Source organism: Centruroides sculpturatus, unplaced genomic scaffold, assembly GCF_000671375.1.
Source record: "Centruroides sculpturatus isolate CEXI.00-Female unplaced genomic scaffold, Cexi_2.0 scaffold796, whole genome shotgun sequence".
Taxonomy (NCBI): domain Eukaryota; kingdom Metazoa; phylum Arthropoda; class Arachnida; order Scorpiones; family Buthidae; genus Centruroides; species Centruroides sculpturatus.
The window spans coordinates 36,377-48,594 of record NW_019385038.1 but is presented as its reverse complement, the minus strand read 5'-3'; the positions used below and the strand labels follow the sequence as shown (position 1 = coordinate 48,594).

The following is a 12,218-nucleotide window of genomic DNA, read 5'->3' as shown; positions in this document are numbered from 1 at the left end:
GTTATAGTTGTATTTAGTTATACTTATTCGTGAGTTATATACGGTTGACGGGATTTCTCTTCAACAGCAGCTTGGTATATAGATATAAATACATTCATTGTGTGGTCAAACTGTGGAAAAAGTTCTCAGACTGCATCATAAGCCCATTTCTAGAAAAATATTAAAAGTCTAATGTTGTCTAATTCATATTGTAAATTTCTGATGAGGAGGAAGCTAAGTACATTTCTGGTCTTTGACTGAATTTTACAAACTGTAAAATTCAGTCAAAAACAGTGTACACTTTATTCAATAAATTAATTTTTCTTATGTAATAAGCTTTTGCTTTTTCTATAAAGAATTTTATTTATATTAGAGACTAGCTGCAAGATCCCGCTTCGCTGGGTTTTTATTTGTATGTAATATAGTTTTTTTTATATATATAAAAGACTGTTTTTCTAAGTAATCTAGAATCTAGCTGCAAGGACCAGCTTCGCTGGGCAAAAAGTAACGATAGTGAAGATTAAGATAATTACGTTATAGCTAATCTTACCCGTTTTCACAGAATGCAAGAATTAGGTCCCCCGTTTTCAGACTAATTAGAGAATTTTTACGTTTAGTCAAACAAACTATTTTCAACGTTTACGGAACGTTTACAATCGTTCTATAATCGAACCAATATTTGAATTTTATGTTCGAATTTAATTCAAACAAATTCGAACAAATCAAACAAAACATTCGAAACAGAAAGCCACTTTCACCCACTTTCAGCCTCATATCTCCCGCACCCTTATAGCTATCGAGACGCAACCATCCCTATGCACGAATGGAGACTTGGGGCTACCACCACATACAAACACCATTCATGTGCGATGTGTAGTTTTTGCAAAAAAGTGAAGTATAGGGGACATACATGTCCATTTTTATATATATATATATATAGATTTTCTTAAGTACAATAAGAAAAAAATCGTTTTATTAATAATTAATTTTTTTTTTTTTTCTCATTATACGATTTCATTACATTCCGTGATTGTCATCGCAAAATCGAAAAAGGAAGGTTGCCTGTAAAACTGATTTTTGCATTAATGCGTTTATTGTTTTTTGAATATTCTGCGTGCGAAATTACTTGAATATTATTTTTCTAAAAATATTGTGGAAATAAGGTAGGTTAATACAGAAACTATTTATCGCACATGTACTGTATATGAGCTTAATAAATAAATAAATAATAAATTTTATCAAACGATGAGATCAGCCGATTAATTAATTGTATTGTGTACAATATTTTATACCACTAAGGAAAATACTGTAGGTCTACGGTAAATTTCGTTTTCCCACAGTTAAACTTTGCCACTAATTGTTGTTGTGATAACTTTAACACGATCTTCTAACGACGGCACTTTGCATTTCTTTCGTTTTTTGTACAATTTCGAACAAACTGAAATGAATTTCCTTTGTTGCTAGACTAATTCATTAACACCTGCACCTAATTTCAACGGTGGGTTCAAATGAGAGTTTAGACTAATTCATTATATTAGGTGGGTGAAAACGTTGTTGAATAATAGTTTAGTCCAGATATATTCGCGGAAGTGGTCACTTATTAGTTTTTGCATGTTGTTTCGGACCAAAAATCTATGCCTGCGGTCACGTTACATAGGTGGTCATTTAATACAGGTAGCTTATACGAAGACTCTATGGATAAACTATTCTGTGCCAGAAATTTTTGCCCGTTTTGACAGGTGCCCATCGAATGCAGGTGGTCGCCTAAGCAGTTTTCACTGTATTTATATACTCAGAAACTATATGATATATTGAACTTATAAGCATTTGTTTAATTGTTATCACTTACTTAATTAAATTTGAATTCTTTAAAGAAAATTATTAAATTTAAGTTTTTAAATTTTCAACTTATATTGTTTATCTTCATATCAGTAAGACATTAGATTATGTAATTCCAAGCTCTTTGTTACATATTATGATTCTGACACACACAATCTCTGTTTTAATGACAGTTTTTAAATTATTTTTTTGATAAAATAGTTTAAAATTAAAAGAAGAAATTTTATTTTCAAAGATTTTTTCTCTGATATGATATTTCAATAAGAATCTATCATTTTTGCCCCTCATGTCAACTTTTTATTGTTTCATTAATTAAATATCATCACGTTATATTCTGTTTATATATGTGAGAACCCGTGCTATAGTTTTTATAAAAAGATTAATATTTTAATAATTTATTAAAACAAATTGTTAACAAATTGTTAACAAAAGAAAAAAATTGTAGAAAAAGCAGCAAGGAAGTAACAAGATCTTGTCAAAGATAACAGTTTTTTCCAGTTTCAAATAAAAGTAAATAGAAGTAAGAAAACATTAACCAAGATTTTTACTCAACTTTTAAATTCTCCAACTTCTCCAGATTTTCTGACTTTCACCAATGTTTTTTTTTCAGTAACTTTTACTACAGTGGTGCCTCATATAACGTACTTAATCCGTTCCAGATGCAAGTCCGTTAAGTGAAAAGTCCGTTATACGAAACGCATTTTCCCATAGAAATACATACTAATACATATAATTCATTCTGCAGCATAAAATAACCATACTGTACCATAAAAAAATGAAAATGGAGCAGTCACCAATTATGCTGGATAGTCAGATGTTGTGAGGAGGAAGTGGAGGAACACTTTCTTTACACATTCATACAGATACAGACTTTTTACACATTGCAGCAGGTCTCTTTTTATTGTTTTTTAATCGGAGTCAAATTCAGGAGAGGCTACCGGAGCTTTCAGGGTTATCTCCTCTTGTTCCATCCTTTGTTTTTTGGCAGCTTGCTTCTTGAAACACATGTCCAAGGTGGTTTGTTTCTCTCTCTTCTTCAACACCTGTCAGAAATGACGGGCAAGGGTGTCATTGTAGAGGTCATTGATCCTGTTGGCCTCAGCTGTGTTTGGATAATGAGCGTTAGTAAACTCCTGAACCTCTCCCCATTTGACAAGGAAGTTTTAGTCAACTTTCACTCCTTCTGATGATTTCTTGCTTTGTTTCAATTGAAATCATCTTTCTGTTTTTTTAGAAGCCATGATTTGCACAACACTTGAATAAATGTAAATACCCTGCACTGAGGTGATGTACGTAATAAACAAGGGAGCAAGCCGAATCCCAACAGGCACTCTTTACTACAGATATACTAATATATTATAAAAATAGCAGATTGTCATTGGCAACAGCAAAAGAGTGGAAACATCATTAGCACTTATTCGCAGCCAGTCCGTTGCTTGAGTCATGTAACGGCCAAACAGAAAGTCCATTGTTCACAGTGTCTGTTATTCAAAGCATATGTTATACGAGGCACTACTGTATTTTATTAACACAAACCAACAAATAACAGAACTTTGTATTAAGTGAAAAATTCATTTCACATAAAATTTAACTTCTGAAAAGATGCCTTTGATATTTGAATGCTACTATTGATTAGAATAAAAATCTGTTATTTTTTTATTCTTGGTTTTTAGACCAAGGAATACATTTTTAAGAAAAAACAGAACATTCATTTCTTACATCTATGACATATTTCATGTGAATATAAGTTTGTTTCCTTTTAATTAAATTAATAATAATATTTTCCTGCATTCATTTAATTCATATTCTTTATTTTCTAAAGTTTATATATGTATATATGAAGCCTTTTAAATATATTTAGAATTATCATCGTAACTTCTTAAAAATACATTTTCATGAAAATAAATTATATTTTCTTAATATATCTATCAATATTTTTGGTTTCAAAACACCAATTTACAATTTTAAAATATATTTTAATTAAAATTATAAATTCATTCATACAAAACATACAATTTAGCTTAATTTATAACAGAAATCATTTTAAATGCAGTAAAATTACAAATTAAATAAAATCATTCAACAAGTAAATTTTTTGTAATGACAAATACAATCATCTTTATATTTCCATGATTAAAATCCATGTAAATATATAAAATTTACATGAATTTTATAAATTTTTAACCACTAATTGAAACTAACCTTTATAATACGATCTCCTCTTTGTACACCAGCTTTTGCTGCAGCACCATCTATGGAACAAATAAATATATTAAAATATTTTAAAATATGAAAATTAATTTCCATATTTTTAATTATTAATTAATTGTACCTTATGAGGATTGTTCAAGTCAAACTAGGACTTTTAGATCCATAGACAACAAAGAATGTAAAATTGCTAAGTCTCTGGTGACAGTAAAAACCTAGGGTTTCCAATCACCAACTAGGGAATGTGTGTTAATTGATGTAGAAGTGAAATAGTGAACAGCAGTGTAAATGCTTAATTGGGATAAAATTTCTTGTTAGACAAGATGTAAAACCAACAGAAATTTATCAATTACTTTAAACCTACACAGTAAAGACACAAGGCACTATTTTAAGACTTCTAAATGGCATAAACTCTTCAAGGAACATGTAAGTAAGTGATGATTCTGGCTAGGATAGTTCCAAGCCATTGTCATACTAATGAACATATGGGTTAATCAGCAGATATCATGCAACAAACTTGCAATGAAGATGGGCCTTGGTTTAAGAACTCTTGGCACAATCATTCATGATCATCTGCAGTTCTAGAAAATTAGTGCATGGTGAAAGTGAAGTTTAAAAAGTTCGTTGTTTAACTACTGGTGACCAACTCGATATTCCAATAACATTAACAAAGTTCAGATAGTTCAATATGCTGATCAGGTCCATTGAGGAGACATCTTGCGACAAATCGATGAGTTGTTGGCTAAAAGTAATCTTCTTCCAGCAGTTGAAAAACAGACAGTGAGACTAATATTTAAATCATAAGAGCAAAGTTTTCTTGGATCAAATTGTAATCTGTAATAGACCTGTACATGTCACCTTACTCTGGAATCAAAGCAAAAAACTAAACAGTAAAAACACACAAACTTGTCCCCATCTGCAGGTAAGTTGATGCCCACTGTTTTTCTGAACAGCCATAGCATCATTCATCTGGAATTTTTGTTCAATGATATCATCATAACTAGCATTTACTATTACAGTACCTGATTTTCAAAGATGTGCAGAAAGCACTATGAAAACTGTGTGGTTTGATCACAAATACATCACCATCTTACAGCTCAGTATTTTTTCAGAACAACATACAATCCCATGAGGTCACTTGACCACATGCAAAATCCACAAACTGGGCTAGAAGACATCACCACATTTTCCTTATAATTCAGATCTCACTCCTAGCATTTTTACCTTTTTGGACCTCTAAAAGACTTCCTGAGTAGGCAACATCTCCCCAGTGATGATACTATTTAAGAGACTAACTGAATCTGGGTTAGACATGTTGACAAAACCTTCTGAGAAGCTGGTTTCAAGGACAAACATATTTCTGTAGCAAGAGATTTTCTGGAGAAATAAATGTACTTTGTTTCTTTGTTACTGAATCTATTTGTTCCATACCATCAAAAGTCCTAGTTTGACTTGAACAATCCTTGTATAATACATATATATATTATATTTGTTATGTTATTTTCTATTATACTACTTTATACTGTTATATAGTTATACTGTTTATTTTAATTTGAATTTTGTTCTAGATTTGAACTGAAAAAAAGCTTAGAAGAGAAAGTTACTGTAATTGTAGGCAGATAACCTAATGATAGCCTCTTTCAATTAGGCAGATAACCTGCCTAATTGAAAGAGGTTATGCAATGAGCAGATTATATGCCAATAATGAGTTAAAGTTGATTCATACTACATGACTGGCTGGTGACAGACATCCAACCCACTGGATTACTGTATCTATTCATAAGTTCACTAGAAATGACACCGAGTATTCAACTATGGTATATTTTTACAATCCTAACCTATTTCAATAAATTAAGATTTAATTTTTTAATAAATACAATTGCAATTAAAATGGAGATTAATTTTCAGTCTAACACAAAATACAAGAAATCAAAAATATTAAATTTTTACATAACAATTATTAAGGATTAAAAAACTTTAAGAAAGAATTTTAATATCAATAATAAAATTATTTTTGTTTAATTTTTTCAAAGTTTATTTTATTAAAAAAAAATAAAAATAAACAAACACCTTTCTCTATTCCAGCACACTTTTAATGCGTTGAAAAACGTTTCGATCGTTTTAATCGACCATCATCAGTTCAAAATTCGAACTATATAATGAACAAAGTATTCAAAAAAATACAAAAAACTTCACATCACTTATTTACAATTTAACGCTAAAGCGCATGCGCGTACTTATAAAACGTATAGATTTTTCAACGCATTAAAAGTGTGCTGGAATAGAGAAAGGTGTTTGTTTATTTTTATTTAATATTTTCAGTAAGCATTTAGTTGTTTATTTTATTATTATTACAAAGGAAATTAGTCAAAAACAAAAATGATAAATCATATTTATTTATTTTTACACTTAATTTACATAATTGGGACAGTTCATAAACACCTGCAATCGAATTACAGAAGTAGCCAGTGAGTACAAGGCTGAATTTTTCAATATTTCAGAGAAATTTCTCAATAGCCACTTCCCTATCAAGACTAAATACTGTACCATACACAGGAGGCATCTTCAAATGTACTGTACAGTACATTATAAAGATAATACACAAGTAAACATTTATGTTTGTACGCCACTGTACTGAGATATTGTCTTTTCTAACGTTCACTTAGATTGAAAATTATCTAATATTTTAAATTTTATACAAATGTTAGCAAATGTAAATAGATTTCTATATTATAAGAGTTTAAAAAATAAAGTAGAAAGGTGTTGTTATCTTTAGTTTTGATTTTGTTAATTATTATTTTGAATTAAATTTAATTAAAAATTTGTTGTAATTATTAGTTAATATAAGACATATTACTATAAAATAGCAGTCTAACCACCTATCTTTAGAAAAAAAATTATATTAATTTAATTATTATAGAATATTTGAGTTTGGTTGTTTATGCATATCTACAATGGTTTGTTTACAGAAATTAAACAAAGAAAGCAATATTTTAATGCTTAAGTAAATTTTGCAATGTATTTTTAATGCTTAAGTAAATTTTTGCAATTAATTGCAAATTGTGAATACAGAAAAAGAAATACATTGAAAATGTTAAGTAGCAGATTGAAATAAAACATATACGATTAAAAAATACAATCATGTTTTCATACTCAAAACTGAAAAATTTCTATTTTATTACAAAACAAAACAGAAATAATAATTATAGATTGCATGTAGTTGAGTTCCAGAAAGTCAATCTCTGATAACTCAACATTCTCTAAAGCTTGACGTTGTTCAAAATAAATAAATAAAAATCCATATAATCTAACTTTTACATCTATAACTTAACACTAGAATCAAGTATATTATTGTTCTTCACTGGCTACACTTGATAATATCATTAATCCCGTATGTTAACAAACTATATAACGCTTTTTCCAAGATGACACTGTAAAATGTCACAATATGAATGTCACTAACTTGAAAATAGCCACCAAATACCAAATATTTTTTAAATTAAAATTTAACTAAAAGTAGAAATAGTCACTATTGATACATAGTTTATACATATATGAATTTGCACATACATCCTTACAAAAATTCCACTATTTAGAGTGGCTTCATCACATCCATAAAACTCATCATCTTCTCAGTCAATATATTTTTTTTAGATTCAGTTTGTGGGACTCTACTATACTTACATTTTTTTTTTTTTTTTTTTTTTGTTTATTTTGCATTTCTGTGGAAGTAATCTAAGTTATTAGCAGTAATGAGAAATCACTTCAGTGAATACTAAAATAAACTCAATTACAACAAACTGCTTGAATTTTTCAATTATGATAATTTCACTTAAGTAGTGATCTCTGAGTTAGTCACTCATATTGTAATCACTCAAACGTTAGGTCAAGAAATCACTGAAATGCTATGAATGCTTATTTAAATGTTTCTCAAATAGCAATTGACTAAGAGATAAAAGTATCATTAATAACAATATCATTAAAAATAACATTTTATGCATTAATTAATTTGTCAAAACATTTTCACTTATTTTAAAAATTAATGTTTTATAAAAATTGTTTTACACATTCATGTGTTACTATATCAATACACATTGAATTAAAATGTTGAATGCAAAAATACTTATTTTAAAATTCTATTTTAAAAAAACTATTTTTATTATAATATAAACTAAAAATTAATTATTTCAACTCACCTTGCCTAACAGAACGAACAAAAACAGGGTTATCACCAGAAACTGTTAAACCATAGCCTTTTTCATCTCTCTGTATAATTACACATCGTTGTACTAATTGTGTACCTATTAAAAAACATTACTTTTTATTTATGCAAAAATTAAAATTGAAATATTTTCTTGTCAAAAATAAAGTTATTTTTTTTTAATTACAACTATAGTTCATTAACGTGGCACCTGGGAGATCAAAGTGGTGTGGGTTTTGCAAAATTAAGTTATATGCAAACTGAATATTGCAGAAAATGCTGTATATTTTGTACCAACACAAACTGTTATATGCTTCTAATTTATTTATACAAGATCTTTATTCAGTTTGAAGATAACATAGTGAATGACTGTGTTAAGAGTGATTAAAAAAATCTTCAAAAATGTTAATGAACATATCATTGCACAAAATCAACTTTTACAATGATTCATGTAAATATAATATTTACTTTTCAGGCATGTACTATAACTAGGTTTTTATGTGTCCTGTGCAAAACTTTTATTTTTGACTCTTCTGTTTTTGGAAAAAATATAAAAAAACAAAATAGAAATGATTGATTGTTTTTTAACTTTAACCAAAATGTTACAGAATTGGCCCCATAGTGACAAAGTTTAAAATTTATGCTATAAACATAAAATACTTGGCTTAAAATTGCCACAACACTTTTTTCTGTTGCAAAATAAATTGATGAATTGTCACAAAATTTTTCAACAAGTGAATGAAGCCAGCAGGGAAGTGAGTGAAGGGAGGATGGCCTGAAGGAGAGCAAAGAGAGAGGAGCAAAGTAGGAAGTTAAGCAAAGTGAGAGAGGATGGAAGGTGGGGTGGAGTGAGTAGCGGGTTGGTGTGAGGAGGTTGGCCCCTTACAGAGATTGAATTATCGTAAAATTTTTGTTATGAACAATATATATTGGGAACAAGTGGACCAAACCCATAGGAAAGTGAGCAAAGCAAACCAAACCAGGTAATCATGGAATTGCAATGTTTTCTGTGGGATGTTCAAAAATATCCCAACATTTTGACCAATTCAAAAAAAAAAAAAAAAAACAGAAAAAAAGCTTTTGTTCTGGGATCTTTGGTTTCTATGTTCAATTTTGATGGAGAAAATCTGAAAGGAAAGTTTTTATGTGATTTGAATAAAAACTCTTTTTCCAATTAATATGAGTGTGGAGGAGCATTTCAAAATACAGTAGAGCCTCGATTATCCGACCCCCGATTAACCGACTGTCCTAGTCAGCAAATTTCAAATGTCCGCTAGTGATGTGGCGCTACAATATTTGGCTATGTCTTGGCTACTTTAATATTATTTTTACGTGTTTTAGCTGGAAAGGGAGCCAGTATTTAAACAAGGCTTAATTTTCTAATTTTTAACGATACAATAGTGACGATTATTATTTTTAAAAATTTTTGTTAGGCTTAACATCGATGAAAATTCAACGCGAAGTAGGTTAATAGCGATATACTAATATACTAATTACATGGGATATAATAATATACTACACTAATAATGGATTTTTTCATACTTTTCGGTTATCCGACTTTTCAATTATCCGACCAACCCCAGTCCCCAATTGAGTTGGATAATCGAGGCTCTACTGTAGATCTGAACCTTGCTTACATCATGGAATCTTTATTCAGGATTACACAAATGAACATACTATTGAAATTTTTGTTATGAATTTGGGAACAAGTAAGCAAAGCAAGTGGGGAGTTGAGCCACCATATGAAGCCAGAGGATGAAACCTCCTAGTTTGAAAATATTATTGATCTTTTCTTTTTGATACCACATTTCAGGGCCACTTTGTGCCTGTAAAGTACACTTGTTGCACCTGCCAATTATATTTCATACAATTCACAAAAGATACATATACTCTGAATATGAGAAATATGTTTTTAGGTGCATTGTCATCACATTAGCCTGTAAGAACTATAATACACCATTCATGAACATTACCAAACACAAAACACATGTGCTAGCTCTAATAATTAATATTCATTCAGCACAATGTAAACTACATATAGTTTACAGAATTACACTGCCAAACAAATTCCAATTCATAAAATACTAGTATGCTTGATTATTATTAAACAATTCCAGGTTATTAGCCGCTTTTCAGCACGGTGCTAAATTATTGAGTGCCAGATTAATAAACTTCTACTGTATTAATTTTGAATGTATAAGTAATTTAAATTTTAATTTAAAATTACAAGAAATCATTTTAAATATATTAGTTAAAATAGTAATAATAATAATAATATATTCATTGACTCAGTTATCCTTTGGTAAGTTCATTATAAGCAACACAGAAACATACACATAGTATAGATTAATTACAGAAAAGCATTTAACAATGTCCCAGACACTTGGCTACTGCACACATTTCGCATCTATAAAATCCATTCCAAACTCATTAGTTTCCCTGGTTTTACCATGCTCCATAGGAGAACAACATTACATCTTAACTTCCATAATAAAAACAAATCAAATACACATCAAGCAAGGAATTTTTCAAGAGAAATCCTTGAGTTCTCTTTGGTTCTGCATTGAACTTTATCTAACACACCGAACAAAACCCAATATGGTTACAATATCAGACACAACAAACTAACACTGTTCACATTATTACACCTCATGTACATGGATGATATCAAACATTATTCATCCACACAAAACCAGCTTCATCATCCTTTACAAACTATGCACACATACTCAAATGATATACAAATGGAGTTTGGTTTAGACAAATGCAAAACACTCCACATTGAAAAAATAGTTCTGAGAAAAGGCAAATTTGCCTTTGAAAATGGAGATATTGAATCCATGGAAGAGGGCAAGTTCTACAAGTATTTAGGATTCCAACAAGCCAAACTTATATAACATGCACAAATAAAACATAGATTAACACTCGAATACCAGAACAAATTATCACGCAATACTAAGAACACACCAAAATGCAAAACATAGTTACATATATAATTAAGTATTAAAGCTATGTTGTCCATGTACTCACTTATTCTTTTGGAGTTATATACTGGACAAGCACAGATCTCAAGCAACTCCAAAGGAAAACAAGAAGAACAACACTTACTAAGCATACACAATATCACCCAAAATCATCCATAGAAATACTAAGTCTTCGTCGAAAAGAAGATGGTCATGGCCTGACTAATATAGCCTCTATTAACTGTGAAACAACAGGTATTAATTACTTGATTTAGAATAGAATTAAAATAACCCAAAATCAGATTAAGAATTTTTTCTTGGGAAAAAAACCTATAAAATAATTATTTTTTATGAGTAACATTAACTTTATTTCTTCTAATTTTTATTGCAGAGTAATTATAATTAATTCCTAAATGCAAACATGTTATTTTTTGCTGAAGTTAATTGAATAATAAATAAATTAGCAAAGGAACAGGATACTCAAATGAAATGTAAATAAGACTAAAAAAGGCCATCTATTTACAAAATAGCAATAACAAAACGACCCAAATCATCACTAAATAGTCTAAATAAAGATTTTTATAATTCTGAACAAATGTGAACTAAAACCTGATATCAGCACAAACCCAACTTTTAACTTTTATAACAAAATTAAGGCAATATTCTATTTTTCCCACTTCAGAAACCTTATTTTTAATATTCTTCCCGATAAAATCAAAAAAAAAAAACAAAAATTACCTTGCTGTAAACTTGGAAAGCCATTTTAGTTACATGCTGATTAAATGCTTTCATTTCATCACCAGATCAAACCACAGATTCTGAAATCAAAAAGAAACCCTTCATTTTTGGAAGCATTTCACACTCAAAACTGTTTTGATTTCAGGTTCTGCTTGGTTTGATCTGATTATGAGATAAAAAAAACTTGAAAAATGCTTAATTGGGAAGTAACTGAAGTGGCTCCTCAAGTATGTGTATACTGTGTGGCAAGATACTCTTATTATTCTTTTTAACAAATGGAATCAAACATT

At 29.4% G+C, this 12,218-nt stretch overlaps 1 protein-coding gene across 1 annotated transcript in view; it reads right to left on the bottom strand.

The window, feature by feature from the left end:
* LOC111633738 (rho guanine nucleotide exchange factor 11-like) overlaps positions 1 to 8,347 on the bottom strand; it is a 158,979-nt gene extending 150,632 nt beyond the window's left edge. The window contains exons 1-2 of the mRNA XM_023378347.1: positions 8,223 to 8,347; positions 4,021 to 4,070 (exon numbers count right to left, since the gene is read on the bottom strand). The gene's annotated coding sequence lies outside the window, so the exon portion shown is untranslated. The remainder of the gene's footprint in view (positions 1 to 4,020; positions 4,071 to 8,222) is intronic.
* Between the last annotated feature and the right edge of the window lie 3,871 nt (positions 8,348 to 12,218).